Source organism: Protopterus annectens, chromosome 6.part0, assembly GCF_019279795.1.
Source record: "Protopterus annectens isolate FY-2018-M chromosome 6.part0, PAN1.0, whole genome shotgun sequence".
Lineage (NCBI taxonomy): Eukaryota > Metazoa > Chordata > Ceratodontiformes > Protopteridae > Protopterus > Protopterus annectens.
The window spans coordinates 95535569-95559191 of NC_056737.1; the positions used below are offsets into that span (position 1 = coordinate 95535569).

The following is a 23623-nucleotide window of genomic DNA, read 5'->3' on the forward strand; positions in this document are numbered from 1 at the left end:
TCAGACAGGACTCTGAAAATACATCATCTACAATGTCTAATACAGCTGGAATAGCTAGGTGCCTGTGTTGTGGGAGTAAAAGGAAGTCTCTGAGCCTTTTCTTAGATTCTGAATAATCTTGGCTCTCCCAGTGGAAATGCTCCCTCATGGAATGCAAGGTTTCCCCAAAAGAATAATCCTCAGGAGGAGATGCTGAAGGGATAGATTCTTCAGCATCAGAATCCTCATAGGGAGGAAGAGAGTATTCCTGATCAGAAGAGGAATCAGATGAAATGGAAACCTGATCTGAATATTCATATTCTGTCTCTTGCCTAGGCCTTTTATCAGGAGGGGGATGGGAACCCCTGATCAAAGTAGTTAAGTCTTCGGCCATTTTAAGCATCTGTTTTTTGGGCATGGAGGCCTAACCATGAGGCTGTTGTACTTGTTTATTTGTCTTTAAGGGGGCTTTAGTCTTTGCCTTTGTAGCTGGAGTTGTTTTAATGTATAACTGAGTAGGTCTTAAAACACCCTCAGAAGCCGATGCCTGCTCAGCGGCTCCGGACCCATTTGAGGGAATAGTCTCCGAAGGTCCAATACCTTGAGCTTCCAGTGGTCTAGTCGACTCCACGTGGGAGTCTGTAGCGGCCTGCAGGTCCAAAGTAGCGGGCGTCAGGGGCTGCGAAGGCACCTCACTGAGAACCGGCAAACTGGCAACTGGCTTAGACGAAGCCTCGTCATCGGTTTTGGACCTCGGATGCCTGTCCTTTTCTTTTTCTTTGCGTTTCTTGTGAATTCCAGTAGTCAGATGGCTATCCGACAGCATCGTGTAATTAAATCTTCTGCCAAAATAGTGAAATGCAAAATCATACCGACACTTAATACTGCGTTGGTTAAATCTAGAACAAAACCGACAACAAGCAACGTCATGGTCAGGGCCTAGGCAAGGAATACAGTAAGAATGAAAGTCCTTATGAGGTATTTGCTTCCCACAAGAAATACAATTATTAACTTTTTTCGACATCGGTGTGGAGCAAGAAAAAAGGTTTCCCCGTACCTTAGCTTTTAATGAAGACTTCGGATCTGAACACGAAAATCTCAGGAGTCGGCCGACCGGCACTTGCGAACTGCTTCTGCTTCGGGCACCGTGCGGCAAGAAAGACTGAAGAAAATGGCGTCGGCTGCATCTTTTATACACCTGGTGCACTGACGTTAGGGAAGAGGCGACAGCAAATGATGCCGGACCTAGACTTTGGAATTCAGGCTGACTGAGGGTAGCCTGCCAGCAGGATAACCCAAGTGTAATGACTGTAACAGTGAAACACAAAGAACATCATCTGCCTCAGAAGCTGGTGCCTAACACAGCGGCTCCGGACCCATCCAAGATTGAGACATCCGCAGGCTCCACAGTCGAAGAAGAGTGTCGTGGCATTCCAGACTCCGAATGGGTTTCGGTAGAGGCCTGCAAATTTACTGAAGCGGACATCAGGAGCTGCGAAAGCGCCTCACTGAGTACCGGTGGACTTGCGACTAGCTTAACAGAAGCTTTATCGGCAGTTTTGGACCTATGTGGTCTGTCTCTGTCTTCCTTACGTTTTTTCAGAATATCGGTAGTCAGATGGTTTACTGAAGCCATTTTAGAATATGGAGATCGTGAGCGAAAGAATTTAGTGACAAAGAGAGCCCGACAATGAATGGTTCGTGAGTTAAACAAGGCACAAAACCGACAGCGAGGGACGTTGTGGTCTGGGCCTAAACAGGTGACACAGTAAAAATGAAAATCTCTGTGAGGTATTTGCTTTCCACAGGCAAGACAATTGTTAACTTTTTCTGACATCGGTTAGAGCAAGAAAAAAGGATCCCCAACGGAGTACTTTGATTTAGGAGACTTCAGGATTATTCAATTCGTAAACGTAAATTCAGGTAGCAGACAACCTGCACTTATGAACTGCTTCTGCTTCGGGCTCCTTGGCAAGAAAGACTGATGTAATGGGGTCGGCTGCCTGTTTTTATACCCCTGACGACCTGACGTCAGTCCTGGAGCAACAGCATCCGATGCAGAAATACTAAGTCTGTGGTATTCGGGCCGACTGAAGGCTACCTGCAGGCAGATAACCCAGGTGTGATGACTGCAACAGTGAAACACAAAGAACATCACTCAGTATCTTTATACCACAGAATTGTAAAGAGGGAAAACAACTAAGCAAACAACTTTCTTTTTTTTTTAAAGGCTGAAAGGAGAAAGAAAAGTTTAACTACCACCTTTGGTAAATAATAGATACCCTGACTGAAGGGTAAACAGCAAATACCAATAATGGTAATAAGTTACCACATAGGAACAGTACTGTGAAGCTAGAAAAGGGCCCTAAACTGAAAGGGAGGAAACTAATTATAAGTATAGATATAAAAAACAAAAATATTAATATAATTTTTTTTTAACTCACATAACCTTATACTAGCACACGAGAACTTAGAACATGTGTCTGATCATAATGGCAGCAAATGAGATTTTAGGCTATGGAGATGGAGTAAGGCATTGTGGGTAAATGGTGGGGCTTGACCATTGGATCCGAAGTCAGGAATATGCATCCGAGTTGGATCCAAGGTTCAGATCCAAACCTACACATTGAGAAAGAATGAAAAGGACAACATCAGAGTAAACCTATTTCTTCTTTAAGCTATGTCAGTGTATTTATAGTTCAAGTCTACATACAGTCTCTGAAAAGAATATAATAATTTCTTATAGTTGACAGTGTTGGTTTTCCAAATCTGGTTAAGTTGGTTTATAATTTTCAGTCTCATCCACTAACATTTCTCTGGCTCTCCTTGAATACGGTCACAATCACAACTAGTTTCCTGGTAACCCTTTCAGTACCTCCCCAAGCAAGTTCCTGATATTACACAGCTTTGTCTGATGAAGGATCCCCTGAGAATCTCCCCTCTTGGTTACAAATCCTTCTCTGTGAGGGGTCCAACCCAGCAGCAGGGATATCATCATTATTGCCATAGTCCATACATGGGCATCTTTTTTACGGAATTTACTCTCAATCAGTTTGTGCAGTACATTAAATTTCCATTACATCTTTTTTATGAGTAGGGTCAGAACATTAGTTTTGGTTTTGTTACCAATTCCCTCTTCCACCATATGACATGAATCAAGTGACAGACATTAGCTATTTACTTTATAGTAAAAGGTATCTCTTCTAATTTACTGCTAGTTTCCACAACCTGAGCTGTGCCTAGGTTTTGTGGTAGCACTAATCCCAACTCAGACTGTCTGCTGTCTAGTTCTATCGTTTCCAGTTTCAAGATCAGCTTCTGTTGTATATGCTCTGCCATTTCATTACTGTCAGCACAAGTTTATTTACAATTTTTGGCTTTTTCTCAGACTCCTTGTGGTTATGTCTTCAGTAACACTCTCTCTACTTGTACATGTTGATGCTACTTTTAGATGAAGCAAGCATTTTTTTCAACTATTTGTAGCTCCAGACACAAATTTTACTCTAAATACAGACTGTCAGCTATACCTGCTCTTTTTCCAAATTATATAATTTATATAATGTTTTCTCTAACTTCTTTAAAACAGGTTCCTTTTGGCTTGTCACTTGACTTAACAATTTCAGGTTTATTCTCATGTTTCATTATTTTAATCTGATTTACTGTGACATCTATTTTCTTGGCCAAGATTAGCAAACAACTTTTTAAAACTAATTTTTAAAAAACATCTGTCAAACACTGCTACTGATTCTTTCAGTTTGAGATGTTGCCCCTGACTGTCTTAACGATTCTACACTCTTATGTTAATGCTCTGACTTCTTCTTGCAGAACTAACACAGGAAGACTGATTCATTTACTTTCTCTAGTTGACAGTACTATCTTGTATAACTAGCTTTCCGTTTTTTTCTACAAATTCTTGCTTCTTAACAATACTTCCTAATTCAAAACACGTTTTTGTCTTCAGCATTACTTATTCCAGCTTTCTTATATCCTTTGGAGCCATAGTGAACACTTTGAAATAAGGTTTTACTTTACTTTGCATACCTGTAACACCTGACTGCAGAGTACCCATTTGCTTCAACCTATCAGGAACACACAGTGCTCACATTCTGCTGCACCCCAACACTCCTTGCGACAAGACTTCACTGGCCAATACCACTTTCCTTTTTGGACCCATGCTGCTGTACCTCAGTAGAGTTTAGACAAAAATCATGTACTTAACCATAACATTACATCTTCATAATCCATGCCTGTCAATCTCAGTAGGAGTGCTGGTTACCACATATGGCTCTCACCAAAGCATCTGCAGGCCTTTTCCAATCTGAAATTACTCCACTCGTTCCCGGAATTGTCCAGGCTTCCCTCTTTCCCCATATCCTTTTTTTGACAGACAAGTACCTTCTTTGTCAGATTATACATACATATATATATATATATATATATATATATATATATATATATATATATCTACACACACATATACACACATGCACACACACAGAACATAAGACATATTCAAAGTCTGAAAGCCACACAAACTGAACTTGTACTTTAGAGGGATCTAGATGACTTTCCCTAAGGCCTGCAGAGGGTACTGGCATACCTAAAGGGTCCCTGTTAGAACATCGAATGTTTGTAACATTGACGTTCATAACAGCAAACTCAAAAGACTGGAAAGGCACAGTACTGAAGTAGCACAACCCCAAAATTGAAAAGACTGAACTGTGCATGTGAGTGTGCGAGATCATAGTACAGCTGAGTTTGGGGTTTTGCCCATTCCAAGCTTTACTGCAATTTTGGAGGAGTTGGCATATATAAGTAGCAGGGGGCATGAGGGGTGCAGGGGGGCTTGCCTCCCTACAAAAGCTTTTACAGTCAATGTTTTCAGTTTCTTTGTTGTGACACTTCGATGTTGTGCCTTTTCGATCATCTGGGTTTACTGTTATGAATGTCAATGTTATGAACATTCAACATTCTAACACGGATCAATATCTAACCTAAGATATACCAACACCCTCAGTGAAAGTCAACTAGGTGTTTGGATAACGGAGGGGGCAAGATGGGAAGGAATGATGAAATGGAGTGGATCATGAAAAACTAATTTTATGGTAAGTTGCAACTTTCTTATCTAACAGAATTCAGTTGGTCCACTTCAATACTAGGAAAGAGTCTCCAGCTCCTAACCTCGTTGGATTTGTGACAGAATACCAGAGGGGATGGTGGCTCCAAAGGATGACCCAGCTCTAGAGATTACATTCTAGCTTATAATGTCTTGCAATACTGTACAGTAAAGCCCATGTCATGTCATTGTAGTAGAACAGTTCCTGAAACAGGTTACAGGCCATCGAACTGTAGCTGGACATAGTGGAATGAACTTTTGTACTTTCATGGCAAAGACTTGCTGCAATTGTAATAACAAATGAAATAACTCAGATAACTATCTGGATACAGTGAACTTGTATGCCTTTTGAAATAGTCTAGTTGGAGCAAAGCAGAGGAAAGTACAGTTGTGTACACTTACCGTAAATTTAGATGTTCGAGTGTATTCATTGTTGCAGTCCTGACTTGTAGGATTTCCTGAAGTGAAAGCATTTGGCCGGCCCGACCTCAGTGAAAACACTTTCCCTTTCACAGGCTGGCGGATGTCCTGACCAACGTCAGTACACTCGGGTATAAAAGAAGCCAGCCTGGTTCATGATTTCATTATTTTCTTGTCCTCTACCAGGAAGAGCTTAAATGGACAAGAGGGAGGTAAGGAAGAAGACCCCCTTACAGCAGGGGAGCCAAGGGGTGCTGTGGAATTATCCAAGCTGAAAGGGAGAGTGTCTAAAGGCTAGAGTGGACAATTCTTCCCTTGCTTTGAGTGAGAAAATCTACTCTCTAAGGTAACAGCCATGGGCACTGACTGATGAGCTCGAGAAGGAGAGGATAACAATGCTGTCTGGGCCGGTCTGTTGCTATCAGTATTGCTTTGGGCCTACTTTCCTTATCTTTAGAAGCACTTGAGGAAGAAGGGGTAAGGGCTGAATGCATAAATGAAGAGGTGAATCCACGGAAAGGAGAAAGCATCTGTTTCCAGGGAGATGTGTGTTTGACCCTGGCAGAGAATTTTTTCAGGTAAGCGTTTTCCTTGTTGGTAAACAGGTCTATCAGTGGGACTCCCCATCTCTAAGTCTGCTGAGAAAAATTTCCCGATGCCATTCATGGGGGGGGGTCGATCAAATTTCTGCAGATGTAATCCGCTAGAGCATTTTGAGCCCCTAGAAAGTATTGTGCCATGCGATGCAACTCGAGAGAGTATGCAGCTTCCCAGACTTGCATCGATAGGTGGCATAGGGGATAACAGTGTGTGTGCCTCAAGCCTGTTTATGTACCACATGCCTGTGGTATTGTCTGTTTTTACTAACAGTATTCTTGGTTCCCATTTTTCTTTGAAAGCTATCAGGCCTTTTTGCACTGCCATAAGTTCTTTCCAACTGATGTCTCTCCTTGAGCTGAACTTCCCACTTCCCTTGGGATTGGAGGTGTTGAAAGTGAGCCCCCCAGGCTGTCTCTGAAGCATCCCATGGAGAGGGATTGGCCCTGTGGAGAGAAATTGAAGGGAAGGCCCTGATTATGGGCACAAGCCTGTACCCACCAAGCAAACTCTTGTCTGAGACAAGGGATCGGCTGTATCTCTGTCTTAAGAGACTGAGAACTCTCATACCATATGTTCTTGAGGTATCACTGAAGCTTCCTCATGTGTAACCTAGCTGGGGAGCCATGAGGATACATGATGCCATACGTCCCAGTGTTCAGAGAAACTCAATGGCTGAAATGCAATGTTTCTGCTTGACTTTCTGGAAGTAGTTTGTCAAAAAGGAGACTTTGTCTGCAGGAAGGGAAGCCTTTTGAAGTAGGGAGCCCTGGAGTACTCCCAGGAAAACCATCCTTTTGGTTGGGGCAGTGTTGGATTTCTGGAAATTTATTGTGAATTCCAGGGAGGATAGATGATCTTGGGTGAACTTCATGTCCTTGAAGAGTTTTGACAGATCTGTGGCCTGTATCAGGCAATCGTCCAGGTAAAGGTATATCTGGACTCCCTGGTCCTGGAAAAGCAAATATGGATGCTAGACAATTTTTGAAACCCCTTGAAGTGATAGATAAGCCAAAGGGCAGTGCTGAAAACTGACAGTGACTGCAGCCTACCCTGAAGCAAAGAAACTTCTGTGAGAATTCTGAATTGGAATGTGCAGACAGGCATCTTTTACATCTACTGAGACCATGAAGGCCTCGGTTATCATGAGTAACAGCTTGTGAAGAGTCAACATTTTGAACTTTAGAACCAGGAGAAACTGACTGAGGTTGGACAGGTCCAAGATGGGACACCAAGAGTCTTTCTTTCTGGGAACTAGTAATAGCCTGGAGTAGAATCCTCTGTCATTTTGATCTTCTGGAACTGGTTCCTCAGCTCCCTGAGAGCACAAGATCTGAGCCTGGACAAGGGCCTCTGATTTCTGATTTAGTGGAACATCATCTGGTTAGCCTGAGTATTTCAAAGGTTCTTTGAAAGTGAGTTTGTAGCAATTTGAAAGAATGTCTAGAAACCACTTGTCTGAAGTGATATGGCCCCAGTGTTGTTTGAAGAGTGCCAGCCTTCCTCCTGATCTTTGGTGGGGGGTAGCAGGGTGGATGAGTCACAGTTCATCTAACTCCTTTGTCTGGGAGCCTCAGCGGTCCACTGCCTGCTTCTTTGCAGCTGTTGCAGCTGCCTATTGGTTCCATCCTGCTGTGGCTTCCACTGTCTACTCCCTAGGTTGTGAGGGAAATGACCAGTGCTTAGTTGGCAAGTTCCTACTGAACTTAGGGGGCTACACTTGGAGGAAGTCCTTCACAGCTTTCATAGACTTCGCTTTGTCCTCCTCCTTTCTGAGAACTGCCTCTGCCCTAGGGCCAAAGAGAAAGTCTTTGCCCAGGGGTGCATCCACGAGGTTTTGATTTAACATGGTTATGAAGAGAGTGCTCCCTAAGCCATGCATACATTCTAATAACTGAGGCAGTGGCAGCTGCTCTGCAAAAAGCTTCCATGGCATCATAACCACAGTGTAATGAATGTTTATTTACCTGAGAACTGGAGTGACAAAGATATAAGAGCTCTTTGGAAGGTTTTTATCCTCTAGGGAGGTGACCTTCTGTTTGTGCTGATCTAAAATGGTTTGCTGATACTTGATAGGATGCAATTGATAGTTGATGGCCCTCATAGTAATAGTTGCAGATGTATATACTTTTTCCTGAACCTATCAAGGAATGTACTCTCTTTGTCTGTAGGTAAAGGATTCCTGGATGAACTGGCAGTGGTCAGCAGAGAGATTTTTAAAAATGTATTTGTGGGAATTCTGTACCCTATAAAACGTATCTGATTTATGTGGGGTAGGGGAAGGGAATCAGGATTCAATATGGACTTCTGGAAGACATCTTCCACTACCTCTAAAATGGGGGGAATAGCCAGTGGTTTGTGTTCAGGTAGATCCAGGAGCTCCCTAACTCTCTTTCTGGACTGGGGATATTTCTGTGCCTCCCAATGAAAATGTGGTCTCACAGCACGTAGGGTCTCCACAAAGGTGAACTTCTCTGGAGGAGGCAGAGGGAAGGTTCTCCTCTGAATCAGACACATCACTGGATGTATAGGGAAGCCTTCTTCAGACCTAAATGCCTCTACGTCTGAATCTTCATCTGACTGAAAAGAGTCTGGGAAAGCTTCAGAAGAAGCATCCTTTTCCTTTTTCCTGGTGAGACATCCCCTGTGGCCTGCCTTGACCTAACAATAGAAATCAGGTCCTCAGATAATCTAATCAAATCCTGTCGGGATCCCTGTAAAAGGCAGCCAGTAGTCAAAGGCCCTGCCACAGTACCTCTCTTTGGGGTGGCTTCGGCCTAAGGCCTAGGTATGTCCGACGACCTGGTGCTTGTCTCTCTGGAGGGGTGAAAAAGCACCAGTGTAGGCTGAGGCCTTGGTGGATCACCAATAGAAAAATGCTTTTTGGAAGCCGAGGCCTGCTGAGTGGCCATGGACCCAACCGACAAGCCATATGCAAGGGCTTATGTAGAAGTAGATGGAAGCAATGGCATGTCAGACTCCAAATAGGTCTTGACAAAGACCTGCATCATAATTTCAAACACTGAAAGGGGCTGCAAAAGCACCTTGCCTTCATCAAAAATCACAAGCCTAGAGGGAGAGGCAGACACTGAATGGTTGTTGTCCAAAGACCTAAGCTTTTGTTTCTTTTCTTTTTCTTTCTTTTGCCTAGGTTGCACAATTTTGAAATGACCGGTGGATGCCATCGCATGTGAGTGAGAAGATTCTTGACTCAGGAATCCTGCTAAAATTTTAGCCCTATGTCTAATAGTCCTAGTGATAAAACAAGCACAAAAACAGCAACTAGGGATGTCGTGGTCTGGATCTAAACAGGTGACACAAAGTGAGTGAAAGTCTCTGTGTGGGATTTGTTTACCGCAGCAGAAAAAAGAAGTTATGTTCTTACCATAATGTTCCATCTGTGTTGTCGATCCTCATTCATTCTTGACTGTTGGGTCTTGGTTCGGACCCTTGGAACTGACTTGGCCGTTATATCAAGATTGCGCCATCCAGAAACTCTCAAGCCAAGGCTACCCATAGTGCCTCTCTTCCCTTCCCCTCAGATCCAGTTTGCCTATAGAGTAGAAAATGATGGAAGCTTTGTCTGAGCAACAACCTTACTAGGATCCGAGGACTAGTTCTGAACCTCCAGGAGTCTTAGGAGGGGGAAGGTGGGTGAGATGTCAAGAATGAATGAAGATCGACAACACAGATGGAACACTAACGTAAGAACATAACTTCTTTCTCTGATGTTTGTTGTCTATCTCCACTCATTCTTGACTGTTGGGACAGAGTCCCTAACTACTGTAGACCTTGGGAGGCCCTAGGGAAGGATATTCCTCAGTACCATAGAGCCAAAGGATGCTCTTCCACTGGAGACCGTATCCAACTTGTAATGAGTGATAAAGGTATGGGGAGTAGCCCAAGTTACAACTGCACATGTGTCATCCATAGACGTTCTGGAATGAAAGGCTAACTTTTGTTGATAAATCCAGCTTATTTTGTTGATAAATAAAAATGATGCAATCTCTCAACCATTTTGACAAGGCAAGTTTCGAAACTGGTTTGCCCAATCTAGGACCTGAAAAGGATAGGAACAATTGATCCAATTTCCTGAAAGATTTTGCTCTATCCAAGTAAAAAAGTAATTGTCTGTGTACATCCAACAAATGTAAACAATGTTCTCCCTTATTCGAGACATTTGGGAAGAAAGCTGGTAGATCAATGGACTGATTTATACTGAAATCTGACACCACTTTAGGCAAAAAGGAAGGATTAGTTCTGAGTGATACTCTCCCTTTGTGGAAAATTATATACAGGTATTTTACACGCAGTTCTGAGGAAGTCTGCGTTGGTGCAGATGAAAGTGCTTAACTAGTGTCATTCGTTGTTGGATCTTATGTTTTAATAAAGGCACATCTTTGTACTTTGGGTCGAGTGGTAATTCATTATCAGATTCGAGTGGTGACTTTGACAACGTTCTGTGGATTTGTGTACATCTGTGGATTACCACTGTGCGGTTTAGAGTCTTTTTACACGGAAGGCAGTCCGCTATTTTTGCAACGTTACATTCTTGGCTCATCTAGCGTTACATTTTGATTCCATTAACGTTTTGTACATATATCACCAGTTGGAGGTAGCTGTTCAAGCTACGCTTCTTTCGTCTGCTCCGTTGTTGCTGGTTGTTTATTTTACACGCAGAGCCTGCAATTCTGAGAGTCTCCTGGCTGACATGACAGCTACCAGGAATAGAGTTTTCCAAGATAAGAATTTGATATCACAAGTGGCTACTGGCTCGAAAGGCTGATGGACCAAACTTTGTAAGACCAACATTAAACTCCAAGGTGCAATGAGCTTTTTGAAAGGTGGTTTCAAATGTAAAGTGCCCTTCAGAAAGGTTTTGCAGAGATGGTGGGACATTAGAGAAAGGTCAATGAAACCATTATGGAAATTTGAAATGGCAGCTAAATGAACTCTAATAATAGAAGCAGAGGCTCCAAAATGGAATAAGGTGGATAAATATTCCAAGACCTTGTCGATCGAGGCTGAAAAAAGAATCAATACCCTTTTCATCAGACCAATGTACAAATCTCTTCCATTTGCTAACAAAGTTTTCTGGTGGATGGTTTATGCTAAGCCAGAAGTATCTTTTGTACTGGGGAAGATAAGTTATTTCGCCTGGCAATTACTGGAAACGGAGGAACCAGCTTGAGATTTAGTAGGTTGGGATGGACCAGGACCTGTGCATGAGACAACAGTTCTGGGCTTGGACCCAGAATCCACAGATGGTAAATTAAGTGAGGCCAGAGAAAGGGAAACCAGACTTGATGGGGCCAATTACGTGCAATGAGAATCACTTTGCTTCTCAATCGCTGGGCTTTTTTTCAGAAAGTGGGGAATTACAAGGATTGGTGGAAAGTCATAAAGAAGTCCCGGGGACCAATCGTGGAGAAAAGCATCTTTCAGGAACTCCCCCAAGGGGGGACCAGGGCAAAGTAGCTGCTGCATTTGTGGTGTGTGGGAGAGGCAAACAGATCACATCAAGGCTGACCCCACTGACGAAAAATCTTCGCCTTAACATCGGGATTGAGAGACCGCTCAGGAGAATGCATCTGCTCAGTTTCTCTGCAATCATGTTGGAGTTCCCCGGAATGTGCATTATCAGAAAGTGGGTGGAGGCAATCACCCATTGCCAAGCTCTTAGGGCTTCCCGACAAAGGGGGTAGGATCTGATCCCCCCTGTTTGTTGATGTACCAGACTACAGACATGCTGTCTGACTGAATAGCAACTGTCCCTGAAGGTAGGGCAGATTGGAATGCTTGCAATGCTAAGAGCACTTCCATAAGTTCTAGGATGTTGATATGCAAACTGGCCTCTGTAGGGGATCAGGTGCCTTGGACTGTCTTTCCCTGAAAATGCCCCACCCTATCAAGAATATGTCTGTGGTCACTATGACCTTGAGTTGAAAGGGGAAAAAGGGGCAGCTCAAAAATTTTTCTTCTGGCTTCATCCGCCAATATAAGTCCTGCTAGCACTGGTTAGTTATCCAGCTTGGGTGGGACACTGGATGGGTTAACACTGACCACTCACGGACCCAAGGGGCTGTAAGACCTAGCAGGCTGGAACTTTGTCTTGCAAGAGTATCACTTGTAGTTGTAACCTCAACTTCTCCAGTCTGTGAAGAGGAAGAACAGCCATGCAGGATCTTCTGTTTAGTCTTGCTCCGATGAACTCTATGTCCTGTGTGGAGGATAGCTTTGACTTTTCCCTGTTAATCGAGATGCCTAAGAACTCTCCTCTGCAAGCCTTAGAACAGAGTCCAAGGGGGAAAGCAGCAGATGCCTGGTGGGTGGGGGGGGGGGGTGGCAGTCGTCTAAATATGGAAACACCCAGAATCCCTGTAGCCTTAAGTGAGCTGCTACCACTGCCATGCATTTAGTGAACACCCTGGGGGCTATGGTCAGATCAAAGGGCAGTGCTCGAAACTGATAATGACTGACTCCTAGCCAGAAGCGGAGGTATCTTCTGGAGCATTTGTCCATTTTTATGTGGTAATATGTGTTCTGACAATCTATGCAGCACATCCAATCATCTTTCACCAGAAAAGGTAGGATAGACTGAACCATGACCATCTGAAATTTTGTTTGTTGAACAAACTTGTTCAGTACACTGAGTTCTAAGACTGGCCTCCACTCCAGTCTTTTTTGGCAATAAAAAGAATCTTAATAAAATCCAGATCCCATTTGGTTTGGTGGGACTGTCTGGATGACTATTTTTTGAAGCAGCTTTTGGATTTTGAGTGCTGCTATATCCCTCTGACTGGGTGAAACATCAGGAATTTGTTTTTGTGGGCTGGGGCAAAGATTGAAGGGGATATGGTAATTTCTGGTAATTAAGGTCTCCACCCAAGTATCTGATGTTATTGTGTGCCAGGCTGCGTAGTGCATAGAGAATCTTCCCCCGACTGCTTCCAGAGGTAAGCAATCAGGATCAGGAGCGCTGGTAGGGTTGCCCAAAGTAAGAATCCCTGGAACCCTGGTTATGCGGGCCCCCTCTGCTACGGGAGGGCATCTTCCAGAAGAGCCTCCCCCTTTGCTACGGGAGGAATACTCACCATGTGTGTCCTGAAAAGGCCCTTGGGACTTTCTGAACCACATCTTTCCACTTCTCTGACTCCTCGTGTAAGGTCGTTGAGGAGTGGAAAAATGCACACCCACAGCAGAAAGTGTCTTTCCGTCCTTCTCACACATGGCTAATGCATCTCTGACTTTTGGGCCAAAAAGCAACAATGCATCAACTGGAGCTTTGATAAAGGAATACTTAAAGGGGTCCACAAAGTCACACAAATGTATCCAGGCGTGATGCCTAGTGGCAACGCCTGTACCCGCTGCCCTCAAAGTACCTTTAGCTGTATGAGCAATAAGCCGCATGGAGGACTTGAAGATGGACTCTAGGGTGGCAAGTTGAGAGGCAATCTTGTCACAGACCTCATCAGACACTGCTCCTGCTAAGGTTTCTGAAAGCTCGGTTATCAGATCCCTCTGGAGTCATGTAAAATGTGCCAAAAATTCAAGGACCCTATAGTGAAGGTTGATGAAGCAAAGACTCGCTTCCCGAATCTGTCCAACATCCTAGACTCTTGGTTGGGAGGATGGACAGTTCCTTCTTTGTGGCAGCTGCCACCACTATGGCATCTACTGCTAGACCTTTTGACGAGTAAGGCTGATCCTCGGGCTTGGAAATAATTTTGTCCAGTCTTCGGGCAATTGGCTCTATAGTATCAGGAGCCTTCCATGCATGCTGCACTGAGCTTTACCAGTTCATCGGCAGGTGGAGGTCACCCAAGAAGTAGAAGGGTGAGCACGAAAAGCCTGCAAGAAAACAGATTCCTCGGAGAATGGGTTAGTGAACTTCCAATCACCCCTCTGTTTTTAAATTTTCAGGATGTCTCCAAAGTAGACATCTTCAAGGAGTGATCAAGGGGACATTTCCCCTTCATCAAAATCTGTTTCTTCAGTGACTGATTCTTCTGGAGAATTCAGGTGCTTCCTCTTGCATGTTCTCTTATGGGGTGTCTCCTCAGTGAAAGGACTCAGAAGACAGGGGACCCTACAACAGGGTATCTTGCTGCTTTTGTGCCCACTGCCCCAGTGTAGCAGATTGTGACAGCTGCGAGCCAAAGGATACATAGATGTGACACTCCGACGGGGGTGGTGCCAGCTGTGAGCCTGCAAAGGCCAGGGCTCTCTCTATAAACTGGAAGGCAGGCCCGCCTGAAGAGGGATGTGGGAGCCTGGAACTGAGAAAGACAACCTCGGAATCAGGGTCACACCCCACTCCAATGAGCCCACCTCCACAGTAGGAACCGTGAGTTGACTTGAAACTACCAGGGCACCAGAAACCATAGACAGCACTTTAAAAAAAAAATCAAAGCCGATCCAGGGATCCTGTAGCCGGCAGCCAAGTCACAGTTCCTTGGGTGGGACAGCTCTGATGGAGCTGCCGACCACAGAGTCAGTTCTGGAATCAAGGTGAGGTCCACCATCATCACCAAAGTAGTTGGCACTGGGAACGAAGTCAAGGGCTCCAAGACCACTTGAAGGAGGAAGATAAGTGGGAGTCCTTGGAGTGTAAACCTTGGCTCCGGATGGGAGACAGGTCCTAGATGGGGCAGGGAGACCTCTGGTCGCCAAGAGCTGATCCACTAATCTGACTACATCAAGCTCTGGAAGCCTCCTGGTGGAACAAACAGACATCCTCGATGATTCTGGTCTTTCAATGAATGGGTTTAATTGCTGACCCAAGAAGGGGTCTACAGATGGGTAGTACCTAAGTTCTGGGTGTACTCTTGACCTTCGGCACCATGGTCGGTTGACCAATAACTTGCTTTGGAGGGGAGGAAGTAACCAGTATATTAGGGGAAACTATTGCTGGTGCCAACAGGATCATTGATACTGATGATAAAGTCGGCGCCACAGGATTTTTTGACGTTTCAACAGTCTTTGGCACCGTACGAAACAAAACAAACCTCAGTGCCAGAGCAGTGGTAGTTGGTGTCGATTCTGGTATCTTGGGCCTCAGTTCCAAGGGATGAGTTGGCACCTAGCCCTTAGTAGACAGACTCATGTAGTTTAGGAGATGCATGAACTGAATGACTCCTATTCTTGGGCTCTTTTTTGGAAGACTTAGATTTCTCCACCTCAGACAAAGCCTCACCAAATGGGGATTTTAGTAGTCCCTTGACAATTATTTTGTTGTGCCTCTCTGCAAGGGTTTGAGCACTACAACCCTTGCAGAGTTCACATGGCGATTGGATTTCCAAGTGTGGCACCCCCAAACAATAAAAACAAGAAAGATGCCCATCCAAGTTGGGCATCTTCCTGCCACATTCCTCTCATTGCTTGAACCCTGTGGTTCCCTTGTTTCTCAGCCATCTTCCACAAATACAAGAGGGCCTGTGTCCAGACACAAAACTCTCATATGCACACTAATGGAACTACAAACCAATGGAAAGACAGTGAAGATATTTTTTTTTTTGTGCTAACAACGGTAGTCGGAAACAAATACCACAAAAGGGGTAAAGAAAGAAAGAAGAGAAAGGGAATACCAACAATCATAATTAAGAATTTACCAGAGATAAGAGGGAAGGGAGGGGCCAATACCAACGATGGTAAGTAAGCTTTTACCGACAAGATAAGAAAAAATATATTATATATCACTCATACCCAGAAAACACAGCAGTAACAACAAAAAGTCAAGGAGAGGCACAATTAAAACAGTTAAAGAGGAGATGATATGTAAAGATATATATCAAAAAATCTAGCACTTACCTGAGAGTACAGCTGATGCGTCCAATTTTCTAAATGGCAAATGCGATCTGAGGGGAAGGGACTATATGTAGTCTTGACTTAAGACTTTCTGGCTGGTGCGAGCTTGATATAACGGCCGAGTCGGTTCAGAGGGTCAGAACCGAGACCCAACAGTCAAGAATGAATGAAGATTGACAACATCAGATCAATTATTTACTTGACCTGAAATGAGTTAAAGGAAAAAAAAGGAGTTCCCCAGTGGGGTACTTATCTTTCCGATTATGACTTCTCTCTGGTGCAGACCAACCGATGCACCTGAACACTGCTTTGGGCTCCGACAGCAAGAAAAGACTGAAATCATGATGCAGGCTGGCTCCCTTTCTACCCAAGCATACTGATGTCGGTCAGGGTATCCGTCAGTCTGGGAGGATGAAAGAGTTTTCTCTGGGGAGTCTTTTAACGACAAGAAATTCCACAAGTCAGAACTGCAACGTGAAGCACAAACATCATCTTGGTAATCCTTCTTAAGATCCTTGGGTTTGGGTTTACGAAGTCTTAAATGTCTGGGAACATCCAGGCAATACAATTTACATTCACCTTTAACAGAAAAGTTTGGGGATCCGTCAGTCTGGGAGGATGAAAGAGTTTTCTCTGGGGAGGGCTTTCACGACAGGAAATCCCGCAAGTCAGAACTGCAACGTGAAGCACAAACATCATCTTGGTAATCCTTCTTAAGATCCTTGGGTTTGGGTTTACGAAGTCTTAAATGTCTGGGAACATCCAGGCAATGCAATTTACATTCACCTTTAACAGAAAAGTTTGGGGAAAACACTGTTAGGATTCATTTAAGTTTAAATCTGAAGCAGCACCTGGCATGAATGCCAGGTAACTTTTTAAATAAACTCTGTCTCTGTGAAAAAAGACAGAGCCTGAAGCTTGGGCAGTCTTCTTGCTGAAATAACTGCCACAAAAAAAATATATATAGAAATGATCTTCAAAGCAAAATGCTTTAGGTCAACTAGGGCAGCTCATTTATAAGAAGGAAGCAGTATTACCTGCAACACACAATCCAGGTCCCAAGGAGGAGTCTGTATACATTACTAGCAATAAAACAGAATAAAACCTAGCTAAATACTACAGCATTACATATGGTCCCTGATTCTACCTACACACTTGGCAGAGAGTTTATAAAACAGTCTCCCAAGTGGCTGCTAAGACAAAAACCTTAGCCTTAAATTACATGTACAAACCAAAAATAAATATTCTTGATCAGAATGAAGTAAACAATGTTGGTATTTATACCAAACTGGAAAGCTAAACTAAACAGCTGTATTATCCCCCATTAACTTGCTTTAAAGGGGAGAAAGCATGCCCTGTGATGAGTGCAAAGTAAACATAACACAAGTATTGAATAATTTGCCTTTTACGCTGCATGAAAAACATTTTTTTCTGGTTTTAGGGATAGTGATCTTAACTTTTCACCTTGCAGGTTAAGAGGCATGCATGCATTTTGCGTGTGTGGTCTGTTAAAGGCTACTGCCACACTTCTGGTGAGTAAGGCAGCCTGTGTCACCTAATGTCTCACAAAGAAGCTGAAGGTAAGTACATTACATAACTATACAGTGTCAAACAGGTGTCTCAAAAACAGACAGGTCGGCTACAGTCATTAACTACAATTACATTCCCTGAGTCTGTCATTGAAGAAAATAAAATTAATGTATGTTTTTACTTTCACACTGTGGGTCTGATGTATAATCTCAGTAATGTTGCATGGGGTATGGTTTATCAAATAAGTCATTACACTTTCTGTATGCAAGCCACTTGTTTACATGTGCAGCCTCAAAGTGCATGTTTAGGAATGATCATGTCATAAGATGAAGCACAGGCTGTCGTGTTACTGCTTAATCAATCAATGGCTATGCAAACTATCACATCCTACCCCTAGTGAGCCAGACATGGTAATGATATATACGATTAGTAAGCCTGGATTGGCACAGTAAAACACATATTATTGTTGCTATAAAGATGTGTTTCTGTGAAATAATTTTACTCCTGAGGGAGTCAGAAAGCTATGCCTGATACTTTGAAACATCCAAGGAGTCTAGAAATTATGTTACTACATGACACACTCAACTTGTTACGGCACTATATAAATAATGTTACAATGCTTTTGTGTTACACTCATATGAAAAGTCAAAGATTACATGGAAAACAAAAAAAACTAACTCAACATTAAGAAGCGCAAAATAAGCATAGCTCATCTACAAACTAGAAAGGCATGTTAGTATTCTATTTATGATTAGGGAGAATGACTGCAGTTACGTGAATTTTCATTTCATACTGAAAAGAGATGGGGCCGGATTCACAAAACCTCCGTGTAAGACTTAATACGTCTTACTCGGAGGCTGCAGTGGAACGGTATGACGTCAGCATGCCATACATATTCATGAGGGCATGCTGAATCATACCCTAGGCTAACCCGGTCCGTGTAGGAAAGTAGGGGGCGTGTCCGAATGCCGAGTACTGCAAAGGGACAAGCCCCCAGAAGAGTCAGAGGCCTGAAAGTAAACACCCACGAGCGAGTCCTTAGAAATGTCATGGAACACAACACCACACATCTCCACAGACTAAACCCTACTGAAAATGTGTAAAATGTAAAAATAGCAGTTTCATTTTTTTTTTTATAATTTCAAAAATGTTTGCCCGCATTTGCACTCGTTTGCGCGGGTATGCCCTTCGCTCAGCCACAGTTAGCAGACATTGAAAAGCATATAAGATCTACATATGCAAATTAAGCCAAGTAGCAATAGCGCAGTGGTAGAGACGTTGGCCAAAGAGGAGGTGGTCACGGTTCGAGCCCCCACAACATCATTCACCATTTTTATTTAAATAAGTATGAAACAATCCCCTGACATATATATATATATATATATATATATATATATATATATATATATATATATATAAAATAATTTAAGTAAAATGTAATGAAATGGGCCATGTATTTGTGAAGAAATCCGACAGAATAATTTATAAAAAAAGGATTATAATTGCCCATAGCTGATCAACGCTTTAGCAAGCTGAATATGAGTGCCCGGAGGTGAGTAGCACTTTAACAAGCATAATATGTGTGCCCATAGCTCAGCAGCGCTGCACCCAGCGTAATATGAGTGCTCATAGCTAAATAACGCGTTATCCAACGTAAGCCGTTTGCGCGGAGCTGCGTAGCGTGCCAACCAGCTTACAGGTGGGCAACAATGGGCAAGCTGTATCAAAGCCGCCTTTACACAGACACACCTCCTAGCCTGTCTAGACAGTAGTAAAATAAAAAAAGCAATGCCAAGGGTCGAACCCAGGATACTGTGCACCATAGTCAAAGTACTGAACCACTAAGCCATGACAGCTGTACTGAGAAATACAGTATTAGCATGTACATAGGAATGAATGAAAATAGAACCATGACAAAGCAGGTTTGCTTTCAGCTGATCAATATACAAAATGGCCAATCACAGATAAGTGCAGGAAAAACAGCATATATAAGCCCCATAGGTGGGAATACACACCATAACTGATTGTGGTACCCATTTGCAGTCAGGATGGCAGGTGCAGGAGAGAGAAATCACTTTAGAGCACAAAGGTGGGGTGTTGAGGAGTCAAAATATATGGTTTGGCTCCTAGTCCATGATCATGAAGCACAACTCATGCAGGGCCAGGTTCAATGGGGAGCGTATAAGGCAGAGGCGTGAAACCGGTTGGCACATGATCTCACCAGTGCCACAGGCATTCCGAGGACTGGCGAACAGGTCCATCACCACCATGCGGACGTGAAGCGACGTAAGGAGGACCAACTGAACCGTTGGATCCAGGAGGCCCGCCAAATGCCCAATGCCCCACTACTGAGTAAGTATCCATGTAATTACATATGTAAGAAATGCTATCCTAGCCTATAGTATGGAGAGGTATGTTACAATATTCCTTCATTTATATTACAGCTGCAGGTGTTCAGTCCGCGAATTGGCGAGCCTATGCTGATAGGCTGCTGAGGTTGCGCCACCAGGCAGGTTAGTAATTATTTAGCTGGTATTGTTATAGAATATAAGTGAGACAGATTGTAGAAGAGTTCAGTGTTGTAACCCATTAATAAAGGTGAAATAAGCCTAGAATAAAGATTCTGCTAGTATTGTAAGATTAGATAAGTGATGCAGCCTGGAAAAGACTGTATTGCAATCCAGTAATAAAGATTAAACAAGTCTCAAATAAAGTTTCCACCTGTATTGTAATATCAGATAACTGCTTCAGCCTGAAAATGAGTGGTAATCAATCAAGAAAGGATAGACAAGTGTCGAATACATCCTTGTACATTCTGCCATATGAAATAAGTGAGTCAGCTGGAAAGGATTGTTGTAATCCAGTAATAAATGTTAATAAAGCCTAGAATTAAGTATCATTCTGAAATGTAAATATAAAATAAGTGAGAGAGTGTGAGAAAGACAGTTTGAAGCTACCAAGAAACATGTAATAAGTCTGGAATAAAGGTATACTGCAGTGAACTACATAATGAAATGAATGAGACAGCCACAACCAAAGAGTGTAATGTGTTAAATAAAATACAGAACATGGACTGTGTCCATCCCACAAATTGGATATGTTGCTGTACCCTTGCATTATGGAGATAGTATGGTTGTATGAAATGCTGAACATCCATAGTTGTCTAGACCCATATAAATCAAATGTAGCAGGATGCTGTACCTGAACACAGCCAGATATGAACATATATGAATAAAAATGGAATGTATATTAATGTAGCAGTAACATCCACATCACCAACATTCCTAAGGTTACATACAGGAAACTGTACTAATACATGTAGGGAATATATATCTGCATCTACTAGGAATGTACAGTATATGTATAGGTAGTGTAAGTTGTTAATGTAATATTTCTCCACCCTACCCTATTTTCACAAATTATGCTATTCCACATCAAACTGGGTATGTGTATTCACAATTAATTCCCATGGACATTTGTCCTGTTGGTTCATACATATCTGCTTGTACGTTGATGCATGTGCCCTGTTCACATATCCAAACCTGATGACCTGCTGCCACCAATCAACCCTGCATGCTGTTAGAATGTGCACTGTTGTTCTAAATATGCATGTGTTCTGCTTGCTGCTCAATGTTCGGAATTCATGGGTGTTTGGTTAATGGGAATACTGATGCATGATGTTACAACTAATTTTGAATGGTGTTGTTTGTTACTAACTCAAAATGCCATAAAATACTGCTAAACATAGGACAACAGGGAAGGCGGTTTCTAGCGGACCCACCTCTCCCACCTCAGCTGGCGAGTGCACCTGGCACCAGTGCCCAGGCCGGGACCTCCTCCTCCGGTGGCCCTGTGCCACCTTCGGGTGGAAGCACTGCAGGGGATGGGGCTTGTCCCCCCTCTTCAAGTGTGGCCAGAGGAGAGCCTCCACTCACCCTCCATAGGGTCCGGTCTGTGGTGCGTAGTGAGATCAGGTGTTCTGTGACTGATCCCCTACGCCAGCTCAAGGCGAGAGTGGCGCAACTCACGGGTGTGCCTGCCTGTCCTATCCAGCCCCCAGCACAGCCCCGGCCTGGGCTGTGAAGGCGCAGTGGTAACTGCCCATGGGTGGGGATCTCAGTTCCACTGTTGCCATCTGTGGGCTCATGCGCTCGCGATATCCAAACATCCATCCCCGTCAACTGTGTTTAACCCCCACATGTGTCATACTTCGCCCCTGTATGCATTTTGTTTGTCTTGTCTGTTAACCTCCCCAACCTACCTCCCCAAATATACCTACTTCCTGTACATCACATTGCACTCTCACCTGAAAAAAAAATAAAAAAGGGCACTCTGTTCCCACAAAAAAATTACGCCCCATACATAGCTGCCCAATTCGCACACATGTCCTCTGGACATGTAAACTGATAATTCTAATTGGCAGTACAACATATTTTGTTGTCCTCACCCCTCTCTCAGGGGTGGAAGGTTTCAAATTTCAAACATATGCACAGCTGTTGCTGATAAAGAAATGGGCAGCTATGGACCTTCCCTACACCCATCCTGCACATCCCAAGTTGGTTTCCCTACTGTCTTTCCCTCTTTGTGCCCACTTTTTCACCACTTAACTATTTCCCCATTTTCTTTTCTTTAAAAGAAATTAGCGCGGGTGTTAGCGGGAGTAAGCACTTTTAAGCAGTAGTCAGCGGGTGTGCGCTTGTGTGCGCTTAGCTAAGCGTAGATAAGCGTAGCTAAGCGTCGCACAAACCCGCTTACAACTGCTTAAAAGTGCCTTAGTCACTCTGTATGACAAGGCCTGAAGTCTGCTCATCAGCAAAATAAAATACCCTGTCGGTCTCGAACCCCAGACCTTGGAAACACTAGTCTGCATGAATTACCACTGAGCCACAGCAGATGTACAAGAACTTGGTGCTGAAAGTAATATATCATGAAATACAAGGAGTGAATGTAAAGGGAAAATAGGAAGGCCATTACACAAAACTTGTTCTGTGTATCTTTACTGGCAATTCTTGTGGAATTGTATTACATTAGTGTGAGAAGAGAAACAGCCATGCTAGTAGGTAATAATGTTACAGTAGCACCTTACAAACCCCACACAGTATCAGAGTAGGATAAACACCGCCATATTTGAATAGGTAAAAGGCTAGACCTCCCAACTATGACTAATTTACAGGGATGTCCCTGATTTGCAAACAACTGTTACCTGTGCCCCACTGACTCCCTGTGAAATGTACTAACAGCAGGCAGAAGGGTGGGGAATCCCACGTAATGGTAACTGTCAATAAGTTAAAGTAGACACTACTTGCATGTCAGAAATGGTGTAGTATACCCCACAGTCACAACTGCAGAATATCTGAAATATACCACGGGTGTATCCCACTGATATGTACCTTTCCCTGAGGCTGGTCAAATATATACCTGAGAGTATCTGAGGCCTGCAAGTGTCAGAAACACACAGGCATATCAGCCTGTCTGCTGTTACATACTCTGCGAATAGCTGTAGAATTACTTCCCCAAGCATGCCCTTATGTAGGAGTACAACACAGAAATATCAAAGGATGTAGCCATCTAACATACTAATGACAGTATAGCAGTTCACAAGCACTGCATGTGCCTGATATTCATAATTGTTAGTACAATATACTTAGTTGTCCTCACCCCTCTCTCAGGGGTAGAAGGTTTCAAATGTCACAGCAAATGTCAAACATATGTACAGCTATTGCAGTTAAAGAAATGTGCAGCTATGGACCTTCCCTACACCCAGCCTGCACATCCCTAGCTGGTGTCCCCACTGACTTCCTGCTTCCTGCTTACAACTGTTTAAAAGTGCCTTATTCACTCTGTATGACAAGACCCTAGTACTGCTCAGCAGCAAAATAAAATACCCCTGTAAGTGTCAAACCCGAGACCTTGGGCTCACCAGACTGCATGAAGTGCCACCAAGCCACAGCAAACATATAAGAACTTAGTGCTGAAAGAAATATATCATGCATTACAAGGAGTGAATGTAAATGGAAAATAGGAAAGCCATAGCAACACATTCCAGTAAAGACAAATATCAGACATTCAAGGAGTGAATGTAAAGGGAAAATACAAAAGCCATAGCAACATATTGCAAGAACTACTGTGGTATGCCAGTTAATCCTCAAATCCTACAGGTAAGTACATACTCCC

General features: G+C 43.3%; 1 protein-coding gene across 2 annotated transcripts in view; it reads right to left on the reverse strand.

Annotated features, from left to right (window-relative positions):
* The window catches only part of GPATCH2L (G-patch domain containing 2 like), a 2618649-nt gene that overhangs the window by 1083199 nt on the left and 1511827 nt on the right, over window positions 1-23623 (reverse strand). The window lies entirely within an intron of this gene.